A 13,304-nucleotide genomic window follows, 5' to 3' on the forward strand; every position below is an offset into this window, starting at 1 on the left:
GCATGAATGAGTGTATTTTTTCTTAATCATTCTGATGAGTCCGAGGTCTTCCGGAGTATCAACATGGTGTCTGGACCAGGGGGAGCTGGTCTGGAGTGCGCCTGCATGGTTGGTCTGCAGCTGGGAGCAGGTGATTATCAGCACCCAGGTTTTAACTTTTGCAAGCAAATGGGATCTGTAAGCAAACAGAGCTGACAGGACAGTAGTCTATCAGGATTTCAGGGTTCAGTCTGGTGCAAGGACACACCTGGAGCCGTCTACATCCATAGGAGACAGTTTTTGCTTTGAATTTGTGATTATTATTTTTGAATCTGGGGGCTGAGTGAAGTTGAAATGCCTAGGTGATGTTTGTGGTTGTGAAAAAGAAGAAAATGAAGGAGAAGACTAGAAAATTGGTTGGGGATTTGGGAGTTTGTAGAGGAAACATGAACTAATGTGCAAGCCAAACCATGAAATATTGCCTATTTCATTCTTCATTATGTATTACCAGAAGATTTCAAGGGAACAAAATTTACAGAAAGATCTGGTTCAACCTAAAAGTTCTTTTCTTTATGAAAAATAATAGATTGAGTATGTCTTATCCAAAATGCTTGGAACTAGAACTATTTTGGACTTTGAATTCTTTTTTTTGTGTGTGTGTGTCGGGGATTGAAGCCAGGGCCTTGTGCATGTGAGGCAAGCACTCTACCAACTGAGCTCTATCCCCAGCCTGACTTTGAATTTAAAAAATTTTTTTTTGTTTGTTCTTTTTAGTTATATATGACAGTAGAATGTATTTGGGCATATTGTATGTGCATAGAGTATAACTTCTCATTCTTGTGGTTGTACACGATGTGGAGTGACACTGGTCGTGTATTTATATATGAACATAGGAAAGTTTTGTCCAATTCATTCTACTGTCTTTGACTTTGGATATTTTAAAATTTTGGAATATTTGCATATAGATTATGAGATTTTTGGGGAAGGGACCCAAGTTTAAGCAGGAAATTCATTTATGTTTCACATATACCTTATACACATAATCTGGAGGTAACTTCATAAAGTGTATATATATATATATATATATATATATATATATATATATTTTTTTTTTTTTTTTTTTTTTTTTTTTTAGGTGCTGGGGACTGAACAAAGGAGTGCTTTACCACTGAGCTACATTTCCAGACATCTCCAGTCCCCATCTTTTAAATTTTTTTTATTTTGCGACAGGGTTTCACAAAGCTGCCAAGTCTGGCCTCCAACATGTGATCCTCTTACCTCAGCCTCCCAAATCATTGGGATTACAGGTGTGTGTTACAGCGTCCACCTCATGTAATATTCTTATTAATTTTGTGCATGAAACAGTTTCATGGTGTGGAACTTTCAACCTGTGGTGTCATGTTGGTTCTCTAAATTTTTCAGATTTGGGAGTGTTTTGGGTTTTGGGTTTGGGGATAAAGGATGCCCAACCTATACTAGGTATTCCATATTCCCTGTGTTTCATTGTTAAATCTCATAAGGACGGGAGTGGGTAGCAGTCTTTGGAGACAGACGGGGTAACAAAGCAATCCTTGACATCTACTAAATGTCTTTAGGTCCCGGAGAATCAAAAAAAGCCTTCAAAGTCATCACAGGATTAGATTCTTCACCATTGCTACATCTCCTTGTCTTTCCTGCATCATTCTGTACCCTAAGTCAGACCTAGAGGGTCCTCCCACGTCTCCGGGCTTCTCCTTCCCTTTACGGGACTGGCAGTTAGTTTGCCCCGCGCTCTTCTGAGTTTTCGGGAGACTGAGCCCTCTGTCCACTCTGGCTGGAACTGCCCACTTGCTCACTGGCTCAGCTCATTTCTACCGCTGTTCCTTGAATGGCTCCAGACAGGGCCGGGTTTCAAAAGATCTGTTTGTAGTCTTCACCTGTGATTTGTGACCTTGAAGGTTCCCCTCAAGGGAATTTCTCTCTCTGTGGGCCATGCGAGATGGCAAGGTGTTCCAAAGGACATGGAAGTCGGGGAGAGGGGGGAACGGCAGCGTGGGGGAGGAGCCGATCCAGGCCCAGTCAACAAAATAAATTTGAGATGAAGAAGAACCACCCCCAGCCAGGGGACAAGGAGGCCTCCCGGGAAGCAGTGGCCGAAGATCAGTGACAGCTTCGTTGGGGACGGCAGGAAGCCGGGTCTGGTGGGTGTCTCAGTCTGAAGGAAAGCTCACCGCGATGCACAGATGGATGGGGGGGAATTCTCCCAGAAGTCAGGATAAGTCCCCGACCAGGTCCAGGATGACGTGTCAGCCGCTATTCGATTCAGCCATCAACATGAAAAGAATACACAGTGATGGCCTCTCGGCTTCCTTGAGGTAAGTGTAAGGCCAACGTTTTCAGTGACTGTGTAGAAAAAATATTTAGGACAATAAAATAAGCCGCAGCTTAAAGCAGGAGAAGAATTTTGGTCTTTGGGATTCGGCCTTTCACCTTTAATCCTTTGGATAATAACCATGGCAATGGGGGTGGCATTATTATGGAATTAGGTTTGGACTGATCTACCTGGAAAGTTCTTCCTTCACCCCTGCCGGTGACCTCTCAGTACTGGCCTGGATGGAGAACACTGTAGAGCCCAGGTGGTCCAGGGTCGGCCTGCCCCACAAGGTTTCTTTTCTTACTCTCAGAGCACCTCTCTTTCTGTCTCTCTCTCTCTCCCTCCCTCTCTCCCTCCCTCTTTCCCTCCCTCTCTCTCTCCCCCACCCTCTCAGCTGGCAACATGCCCAGCTCTGGGGAGGATGAGATTGGCCTGGGCCAATCATAATTTGAGAATCACCCTTTGGCGACTGGCCCAGGGACGAGAGTGGACCCACTGAATGTCTGAGACGGAGCTGTTGAGGGATTCTGGAGGGAATGTTCTGCCCCGATGACAAGGAGTAGCATGAGGAGAGATGCATCTGTTCACCCCCATCCTCCTGTTTGCATGGAATTGGAGACATTGTGAAGGTTGCCTTCGTGTCTGTCATTTTGTGCTTCCAAGGGGGGCTTCGGCCGACAGGAGCAGAGCACAGGGAAAGCAAGAGCCCGCCACTGCTGAGATTGCTGGAGTTGCCCACCTCTGCAGGTCTTGTTTTGTAAAATAGACTGACAATTTGGGTTGCATTTAGTCCAGACTCTGTTGGAGTTAAAAGCATCCTACCTTCTGGGCACAGGGTACGTGCCTGTCATCCCAGTGGCTCTGGAGGCTGAGGCAGGAGGATCGTGAGTTCCAAGCCAGCCTCAGCAACTTAATGAGGCCCTAAGTTACTCAGCGAGACCCTGCCTCTAAATAAAATGTAAAAAAGAGCTGGGGATGTGGCTCAGTGGTTCAGCACCCCTGGATTCAATCCCCGGTACCAAAGAAAACAAATGAGCAAAACACCCTCCTCTCTGACACGAGTACTTTAACACTCTCTGCCTCTGCCAACGTAAGAAGAGCTAGCATGTCCATTTGGGATGTATGCGGAGCATTGATCCCAGGTCCCCTGAGGCTGAGCTGGCTCTCGGCTGCCCGGCATTTCAATCTTTTCAATCATCTGATTTTGTGCACACACAGTAGAGTTTTACAAATGAAGTCCCCGAAGAGAAAACAAAACCCAATTAAAAGTTTGCTTAAATAAACGGATCCTGTAAAATCCTTTTGGAGTAAAAGCTGATGAAACAAATGCGTCTCCAGGGCTGGGGGTTCAGAGGGTCGGGCAGGGCCAAGTCCAAGAGGGGAAAAACCCACCGAAGAAACCACAGGAGTAATTAGGGTCTGGGGAAGGGAGCTCAGCTTGCCCCTCCGGAGCTGTGCTGGGTGGGAGCTGTGCTGGGTGGGAGCTGTGCTGGGTGGGAGCTGTGCTGGGTGGGAGCTGTGCTGGCTGCCGGTGGGGGCCCCTTCAGAGCGTTGAGGCAAGTTCCTTTCCAGGTCACGTCTAACGAGTCGGCACCTCTTCAGGTTGTCATCACCCAAACCCCCAGACAACAACCGCACTTCCCCATCGATACAGAGATACCCCACAGACCCGTGACCTGCACTCTCCTTTGAAGCCACGCACAATTCCACAGCAATGACCCGGGAGGCAGTTCTGTGTGGAATGAGATGCTCTATGAATCAACTGGACTACTGCCATCGAAGGGCAAAACATGACGGTAGGGGCCAGGTCGGGTTCAAAGACAGGACACAAACTCAGTGGTGTTTATTTTGGCACGTGCACAGACCACTGTATCTCAAATGTAAGGTTGTGGCCTCTGCAGGAGAGACCCAAAGTTACGTGCCACCAGAGATACCCCATGAAGGAGATTCCATGCCACCAGGAGGGTGAGACACCGCTTCCCGGAAGTGCAGGCTTTGAAGGGATCCTTGAAGGGGGGTAGTTAGTGTTCACATTTGGGAGAGTCAGAGATAAAGGGCATTCCAAGCAGAATAACACCATTGTAGCAGAACACTGTGTTTTAGTTTAGTTGTAGACAATGCAGTGCATATTATAAGGGGCAAAACAAGTTAGTACCAGATGATAGAAAAAGAGTTGGGTAAGGTTGTTACTCCACAGGTAACGGGGAGCCATGGAGTGTTTAGGAGCAGGGCATGACTTTAGGAAGACCGAGCCAGCACTAATGATGGGGATGACCAAAACCACACGTTCACTTGGGAAGCACTTGTGATGGTTTAGATCAAATATATGGAAGTCCTTACCTCGTATGTTAGTCAGTTTTCCATTCCTGTAACAAATACTTGAGGTAAATCAGCTGATAGAGAGACAAGGTTTATTTTGACTCAGTTTGGGAGGTTTTGGTCCATGCCTCCCTGGCTCTGTTGCTCTTGGGCCTTGGAGGCAGTCCATCACCGTGGCAGATGGAGAAAGCCCTCCATGGCCAGGAGGAGGGGGGAAAAGAAAAGGAGGAAGAGGAGGGCTGGGGTTCCACGGTCCCCTTCAGGGGCTCTCCCCAGTGAGTAGCAGATCTCCCAGTAGGTCCCACAAAGTTCCCACCACCTTCCAACAGCACCCACCTGGTGACTAAGCCTTTAACCCATGGGCCTCTGGGGGACATCAGAACATATGGCATTAGGTTGCAGAAATGACCGTGGGTAGGGTCAGGGTGGCTATGGATACAGATTGACAGAAGGCAGCCCATGAGCCACCGTGTTCACACAGCCTGCAGGACCACGCCAGAGGCTGGGTGTCTTCCCAGCCTGAAGGTTTTGTTTCGTTGGAATCACGCTGTTCCGTGCCAGGTCTTCCTGTCCGACAAGTCGCCTGAGAGCCCTGTGAGTGTCCCGTGTCCATCGGCTCCCACGCCAGGCAGCTGGAGGACCCCTGGCCCCGCACCTTCCCAGGGAAGCTCATCATGGATGAGGCTGATGACCGCACGGGTCTGGGTGACACTGGATATCACCCACGGGAGCCTGGACTGGGACCAGCAGGCCTCTTAACGTCCAGTGCACTTCATTATTAATCACCTTAAGCTTTCATACGCGTTAAGCTCCTTCAAAGGCAGCCTCATGAAGAACGTCAAAGAGCCTGCGGAAGGAAGGGGTGGATGCGTGTGGGTGTGGTCGGGTGGTCACCTCTGGATTAAAGTCCAGCTTCTCTGCTGGAGGACAAGGGTCCCTGAGGCCGGTGTGGCCATGGCAGCATCTATTGAGAATTTCAAGGGAAGAAAAAGTCCAGGAGGAAGCAGAGACTGATTCCGTGAGGTCCCGGAAAGCATTTTTCCGTGGCTGGGTTTTTATTAGCCTGGGTTCTCACCTTACTAAAGAGAGTTCCCTCACACAGGTGCATACAATTTGGTCCTTGCTACTTTCTTGATATCATTTTTTGCCACCAGCTCATGAACACCCTGAATTATGGCCCCGTGGCTCAAGTTCAAGCCTTTAGAACTTGAACTTGACAAGCTGGCCCTGCATCTCAGTGCCCTGGGATTCTGCCTGGAATGTGACCCGTGTGAACACTACGTCTGGGTACCTCTCAGGGCCCCCAAGCAGGCTTGGCTGACTGCCAGGGAGGACTCCACCCCTGGATTGCCCTTGATCCTCACCCGGATCTTCTTCTCTGTCGCACCTTCCCTCAGGGCGGGGCCACCCTCAGGTTCATCTCTGGATCTCTGGTTGCACAGGGAAGGGAGGCCCTGCCTAAAGAACAAACATTTTTAATTAGCTAATGATCATCAGCTGGGAGTGGATATTTCTTCTCCTGATGTATCTGTTCTCACATTGGCAAAATGGCTACTCCTTTTTCCCTGTGGTTTTAAAAACATTTTAATTTAAGCATTTTTCATAACATCATTTTATTTATTTATTTTTTTAATGTGGTGCTGAGGATCGAACCCAGTGCCTCACGCGTTCTAGGGCGAGCGCTCTAGCTCTGAGCCACAACTCCAGCCCCTTGCTATATTTTTAAAAGCATGTTAATATAAGCATTTTTTAATAACATCATTTTATCTATCTATCTATCTATCTATCTATCTATCTATCTATCTATCTATCTATTTGTAGTGCTGAGATTCAAACCCAGTGCCTCACATGTGCGAGGCAAGTGCTATACCACTGAGCCCCAGCCCCCTGTGTATCTTAGTTGGTGCATTATAGTTGGATATAATGGTGGGATTCCTTGTGCCATATTCCCATAGGCACATAATATGACAACACAATGTGGCTGATGGCACTTCTCTTCTCCCTCCCCGAGTCCCTTTCCTCTGCTCTGCTGACCACCCTGACCTGTGGCTCTTCTGATCAGAGGATGGCGTGTTGGGCACCTCCCTGGCCTTTGGCCAAGCCCCTCTGCTGGTGTGGACTCCTGGCTGTGTTCTGGTCCAGCCCTCTTGTTGGTGAGGAAAAGAAACCATTCAAAGGAGACTGAAGAACAGAAAGAGTTATCACAGGGACATTATTTTACAGCACCCAATGGCAGGAAATAAGCCGTGACCAGCTCTCTCTGACCTGGAACTGTCCACTCTGCCCCTCACCAGGTGTTCACCGGGTGACGTTGCTGTCCTAGAGGCTGAGGGGTGAGCACCGGCAGGATGGGCGAGTCCCTGTGGTCTGCAAGCTCACAGTCTAGAACGTGTGGCGGTGGACAAGGACCACACGGGTGAGCAAATGGCCATCAAGAGGTGAGATTCTGAAAGCCACCCAAGAGGATCATGTGGTCACAGGAAACTGGGTGCTCTCTCAGACTGGGTTGTCAGGAGAGTTCTCTTTAAGAAGGTGACATCAGGGTGAAGATCCGAGAGGCACAAGGGAGGCCGTCTTGTGAACTGGGGGACAAGCATCCCAGGAACAGAGGGGAGGACATGAATGCTCTTGATGAGTCCAAGGGACAGGAAGAAAGCCTGTGAGGTCCCTTTAGGACTCAGAGTTTCATGGGACGTTGGTCCTGTCTCTCTGCAGTCGCTTATCTTGCCTCTGCCCAGGGACAGCCTGACAGTTCGCCCTAGCTGTGTGTGGTGACATCACGGCTCTGTCTGCTCCTGCCAGCTGTCTGTCTCTGCCTCCAGTTGGGATAACCAGATTAGCCAGCTCCTGGCCCCCGACACAGAGTTCTCATCGCAGGCCGGAAACCCCGAGGGAGGCTGGGCCCTTCCTCGGTTGTAGGTCCTCCTGAGTGCTGCTGTCATCTGCTCACTTCTCTTTTCTTCCACAGCCACCTGTCCCTACCTCAGTCCAACCCGCAGTCACCTCTCACCTGAACTACTGAGCCAGTCTGCCCAGGGCCCCCCTGGTTTCATCTTGCTCCCCAAAAACCCACCCTCCACAACATAGAATGGGCTTCAAAAAGCTGCTAATGGAGGGGAAGTTGGATGTGTACCCCAAAGTTCACACTGGAAACTTATTCCCCAGTGCAATGGCGTTGACGGGCGGGACCTTCAAGTAGCCGTGGAGTCCCGTTCAAAATGGACCAATGGCTCTGTGATGGGAGGAGAGTGCGGCCCCATCCCTCCTTCTCACGGTGTGTGCTCCTGCCCTTTTTCTTTCCACCATGAGAAGATGCAGCCAGAAGGCCCACTGCCAGATGTGGGCCCAAGACTCTAGACTTCCCAGCCTCCAGAACTGTTAGAAATACACCTCTGCTCCTTATCAATTACCCAGTCTCAGGTGTTCTGTTATAGTAGCACAGAATGGACCAAGACAGCCTTATTCATGGTGGTAATGGTGCATTTTGGGGGTGGACTATTCAGATTCCACCTCCTCTTTGGAACTTTGATACATCTCTGGGGGAACCCAAAAGGAGATGCTAAGATGGAATGGCTTGGCTTTGTGATTGGTGCCAAGGCATCTAACCCACTGTTATTCGAGCCAATGCCAGTTTGCTCTTGTTAGTGTAGCCTTGAACTTGTGCTGGTTCCTATAACTGTTCTATTTCTCTTTTGGCCTCCTGTCTTCCTTCAAGGACCACTTATCTGCACTACTATGTGAGCCATTGATGACTGTTGTGTGAATAGAGATCTTGTTCTTTTTAAGATCTGCATCTACATTGGTTGAAATCCTCCCTGAGATTTCAGTTAGGGTTGCTTGAGTTAGCAAATAAAAATAAAGGATACCCACTTAAACTTGAATTTCAGATAAACTAAGAATAATGTTTTGGTATCCGCATGCCCCACGGATTGCGTGTCCTGTGTTTTTATCGGGTGACGCAACCCTGCTCTTTGCTATAGTCCTCCCCGCCCCAGTAAGCAGGGCTTGTTCCAGATCTGCCACACCTGGCTTCATCTAGCAAGCCGGTGTCTGGGTGTTTCCTGTGATCTGTGCTCATCTAACAAAGCAAGGTACACTCTCTTCTGGGTGGCGAGGTGTCACAGAAATGCTGCCGCCTACCTTTCCTTGTAAACATGTGTGCCTCATCCAAGGGGAGCCTGTCTGGTCATGAACCCTTGGCTTGCTTTTTTTTGGAGGGGGGATTGAATTTAGGGGCATTTGACCACTGAGCCACATCCCCAGCCCTATCTTGTATTTTATTTAGAGACAGGGTCTCACTGAGTTGCTTAGCATCTCTCTGTTGCTAAGGCTGCTTTGAACTCACGATCCTCCTGCCTCAGCCCCCCAAGCCACTGGGATTACAGGAGTGCACCACTGCACCCAGCTTCTTGGCTTGCTTTTGATGATGTAGAATTCTTCATTTACAAAGTTCAAAAGACCTAGTCACCAAGAGGGCTTTTAAAATAGTTTACTATTATAATGATGTGTACAACACACAATTTCCCTTTGATATCTCCTCTTGCCTCTTGCTCCAAGAGTATTACAGCATTAAAGGCTCCTATGAGCCTTTGATCAATGAGCTTTACTGAGTGATCCAATTCACATCGATGAAATCTTTATTGGAGATAAGAACAGGCCTCAACACCCTTATTTTGCAGAAAGGGAACAAGAAACAAACCATTTCCATCCTGCTAAGAGCTAATTTGCAGCTGTGTCAAGGATCAATAAGTAAATGAACTCTGGATTTAGAACACATAATATTGGAACTAGTTCATATTCTGACACTTTTTTTTTTCCACAAAGATAAGCTAAGCTGTGAGCATGGGAAAGATTGGAGGGACCCTACAAAGAGACGTGAGCTTCTACTTACTCATCCCAAAACAGGAAACAGTATCCTCACGCCGATTCTCTGAACACATTTTCCAAGACAGCCAAAAGTTAATTTATTTAAAACAAATTGAATTGAACCAGATTGAAGTACATCAAAAGTTTACTCTAATGCGATCTGATCAATATCAAATTAATACTTTTGGCTGAGAGTTTGTGTTGGATTTCTCCATAGGGAGCTCTTGGCAGACAATTGTGATGTATTTGTTTCTTTAATTCTGTTTCCATGTCTTCTTCTCATTGGCAAATAACATGCCTATATTGCTAAATGGGCTGCACAATAAACACAAGGGGGTAATAAATGATGAGTAAGACCGTGCTTCTCAATCCCGTGGTCTTTTGGTTGTAGACTCGCCAGTTCTTAGAGGCCACATTTCTCAAACCAGTGGCAATCTGTCTCGTGCTGACGTTCCATGCCCGACAGGTGGTTCCGTGATGACCACTGTGCATTCCTGACAAAATTTTCCTAATCCCTGCTTTAGCAGCAGGTAGATTTCACAATCTATTTTACCTTTGTGGGATGAATTGTAGAGAGCAGGCGTCTCTCTACAGTTCTATAGGCAGTTCAGGACTCTTGGCATTGATGAGAAAGCCGGATATCCTGTAGGTCATTTATTCCTAAGGCCACCAGGGCCTGCCATGGGCTTTTGGAAACAGAAACACCACACACAGACCTCATTTTGAATGAGGGGAAATTCTTGTTACTTGGATGAGTCTTTTATATCTTTAAAGAGCTTTGCTAGGATGAAGAAACTGAGAACATTAATGGGGCACCCATTAGGGTCTTTGAAAAAAAATATGATTTAAATTGCCCTTTAGGGCCACAGGGAGTTCAGTCCAAGGGATCAACATGCCTCCTTCAAGCAAGAATGTCCACACCTCTTAGCAGTGTTATGTAAAAGAGAGTTTTTTTTTTTTTCCCTGTATCTTCTTGCAGGGATATGATATTCAGTACTGCTTCTGAGAGCAGATTTGCTCAGGGCCTCAGGGGGACCAGTGGGAGGAGATGAATTTGTGAGTTTTAAATTTTTGATTTCTGGGGACTCTGCCTAGGGTGTGCTTTTCATTTTCAACCCTTCTGAATGGCTGGAGCTGTTTTTTTCCAGACAAATATAATTTTCTTTCCTATGAAGAAAACTAACTTTAGGACATAAACAAGTATTTTAAAATAAATTTTAAGACATCAACAGGCATTTAAAAATGCGTTTTGAATGTGTTCCTGTCGCCTCATTACACAGTGTCGGAAGATAACTAGGAGACAGGGGCGTTAGGCACCGTAGCTTAATGAGGTTGTAATGAGAGAACATGGAAGCTTGCTTTCCCCCCCTGCCTATTCTAAAATTCGTAGCTCCGTGGGTTAGAGCATATTTGGGCTGAAGCTTTCAAATAATTTAATGATATTTTTTTGAGATTTTTTTTCCTAGTTTTTGATTATGTTCCCTTTTATTAAATCTGTAGTGAGTAGATTAAGAGTGAGCAGGTGAGCTGGTCGAGGTGGCACGTGCTTGTAATCCCAGCGGCTCCGGAGGCTGAGGCAGGAGGATTGTCAGTTCAAAGCCAGCCTCAGTAATGGCGAGGCACTAAGCAACTCAATGAGACCCTGTCTCTGAATAAAATAAAATATAGGGCTGGGGATGTGGCTCAGTGGTCAAGTGCCCCTGAGTTCAATCTCTAGTATCTAAATTTCATAATTTTGCTTTTAAATAATTGAAAATTGTGACCTTGGACATAGTGTGCAACAAATATCAGCTATTATTGTGAATTAGGGAAAAAAATAAGACTTTAAGGGGACAAAAATCCCAATTATAGAACAGGAAAAATTTTACACAAATGCTTCAGTAGGGATGAATTATTTACTTTGCATATTAGGATTCCATTATAATAAATTGGTTGTAAACCACGTGAGGATATTTGCTTCATTAAACTTGGAAAATTTAATATTTATCAAATGAAATTATTATAAACACTGACCTGTTAATTGAAAGTTTGGTTTATTTTGTTCACTTAAAATGGATCAGAATACTTTGACAACTTTATAACCTGTTGGAGGGAAAGGGAATAAAATTTTGCTGACTCAGTTACCATTCCAATGAGACCATTTAAAGAAAAAAGATACTGTGTACACAGTATCCTGAGACGAAAATTGGTAGAGTAAATGAAAGTCCCAACAAAGTCTAGTAATAATAACTAAAATGTACTCAGCATTGTATATGATCGAGCAACCTAGAAATTTATGTGCATGCATCTTCCTCTTTTTATAACAATTCAGTGAGGTGAGTGTGCCATGATGAACCCTATTTGATAGATGAGGAAACTGAGGAACAGATGTATTAAATTGCTCATGAGTGCTCACTTTGGAAGCACATATACTAATATTGGAACAACACGAAGATTAGTGCGGCTCCTATACAAGGGTGACATGCAAATTCTTGAAGCAGTCCATACTACTGTAAAACTATAATGCACTAATAAAAATATTAAAAGAAATTTCTTGAGAGTGATGTAGTTGATAAACAGTGGAGCAGAAGTTCAGGCCAGGTAATCTGACTTTAGCGTCTACACTAAAATCTTTCTAAAATATAAGCCCGTGAGCTAATTTTGCATGTTCTAGTTTTCTAATAACTAAAAATTATTCAACATAAATTGCCCTGTGATAGCATGTTTATGAATTGGGGAGCATTGATGAGGTAACTAATTTTAAGTAAAGGTTAAGAAGGTTAGCTAGCTTTATATTTGTTAACCATAGTTTACCATAAACACCAATTCTAGGGGCTGGGGTTATGGCTCAGCGGTAGAGCGCTTGCCTTGCAAGTGGCAAGGCCTTGGGTTTGATCCTCATAAAAATAAATAAACAAATAAAAAAAGTTATTGTGTCCAACTACATCTACAAAAAAATTTAAAAAACCCCACCAATTCTAAAATGGAGTTGTCCAATATGCCACATGTGATTCAAAATTTTCTTGTAATTTTTGTTAGAAAAATGACAAAATGTTAGAATTTTAATAATATATTTTACTTAACCTAACAAATCCAAAATATTATTTCAATATGTAATCAATATAAATGTTTTAAGTGAGGTATTATCACTTTAGTGAGATATATGTTATGGTTTTGCTGGGCACTGTGGCACACACCTATAATCCCAGCAGCTCAGGAGGCTGAGACAAGAGGATTGCAAGTTCAAAGATAGCCTTAGCAACTAGCGAGGCACTAAGCAACTCAGTGAGACCCTGTCTCTAATAAAATACAAAACTGGGCTGGGATGTGGCTTAGTGGTTGAGTGCCCCTGAGTTCCATCCCTTGTATCCCCCACACCCAAAGTTACAGTTTTAAGTCTTCAAAATCTGGTGTGTATTTGGCACATTTGAACATGTCAATTCAGATTAGCTGGTGGCCACTTGGTAATTCACATATGGCTTGTGGCTGTAGGATGGGATTATATGGCTCCAGACAATCTATAGGAAAGCAAGTTTATTATTTCAATCTTATTTCCAACATGGTGAGACTAAGAAAAACCAGTTAACCATCCACACAGAAACTCCTAAGCTTCGGGAGTACCTTCATTTCAGTTAGCTAACTGGACAAAAAGCGGTCACTGGTTGAATTGATTCTCCCTGCCAGTAACGGGGCACATTTTAGAATGACAGCCTCCTCACAGTCTTGTAATTTTGTCTAAGAGAGAATGGAAGCAGAACTTACGATAAAGCTAAACCTTCTGGGCAAAAACAAGTGGGTAGAAGTACCC

The 13,304-nt window shown here is 45.4% G+C and overlaps 1 non-coding gene across 1 annotated transcript; it reads left to right on the forward strand.

The window, feature by feature from the left end:
• The first annotated feature begins 11,904 nt into the window (after nucleotides 1-11,904).
• LOC113179891 (U6 spliceosomal RNA) lies at nucleotides 11,905-12,008 on the forward strand. Its single transcript, XR_003300392.1, has one exon. It is a non-coding gene; the product is annotated as a U6 spliceosomal RNA (small nuclear RNA).
• The last annotated feature ends 1,296 nt before the right edge of the window (nucleotides 12,009-13,304 follow it).

Source organism: Urocitellus parryii, chromosome 8 (assembly GCF_045843805.1).
Source record: "Urocitellus parryii isolate mUroPar1 chromosome 8, mUroPar1.hap1, whole genome shotgun sequence".
In the NCBI taxonomy this organism is placed as follows: Eukaryota; Metazoa; Chordata; class Mammalia; order Rodentia; family Sciuridae; genus Urocitellus; species Urocitellus parryii.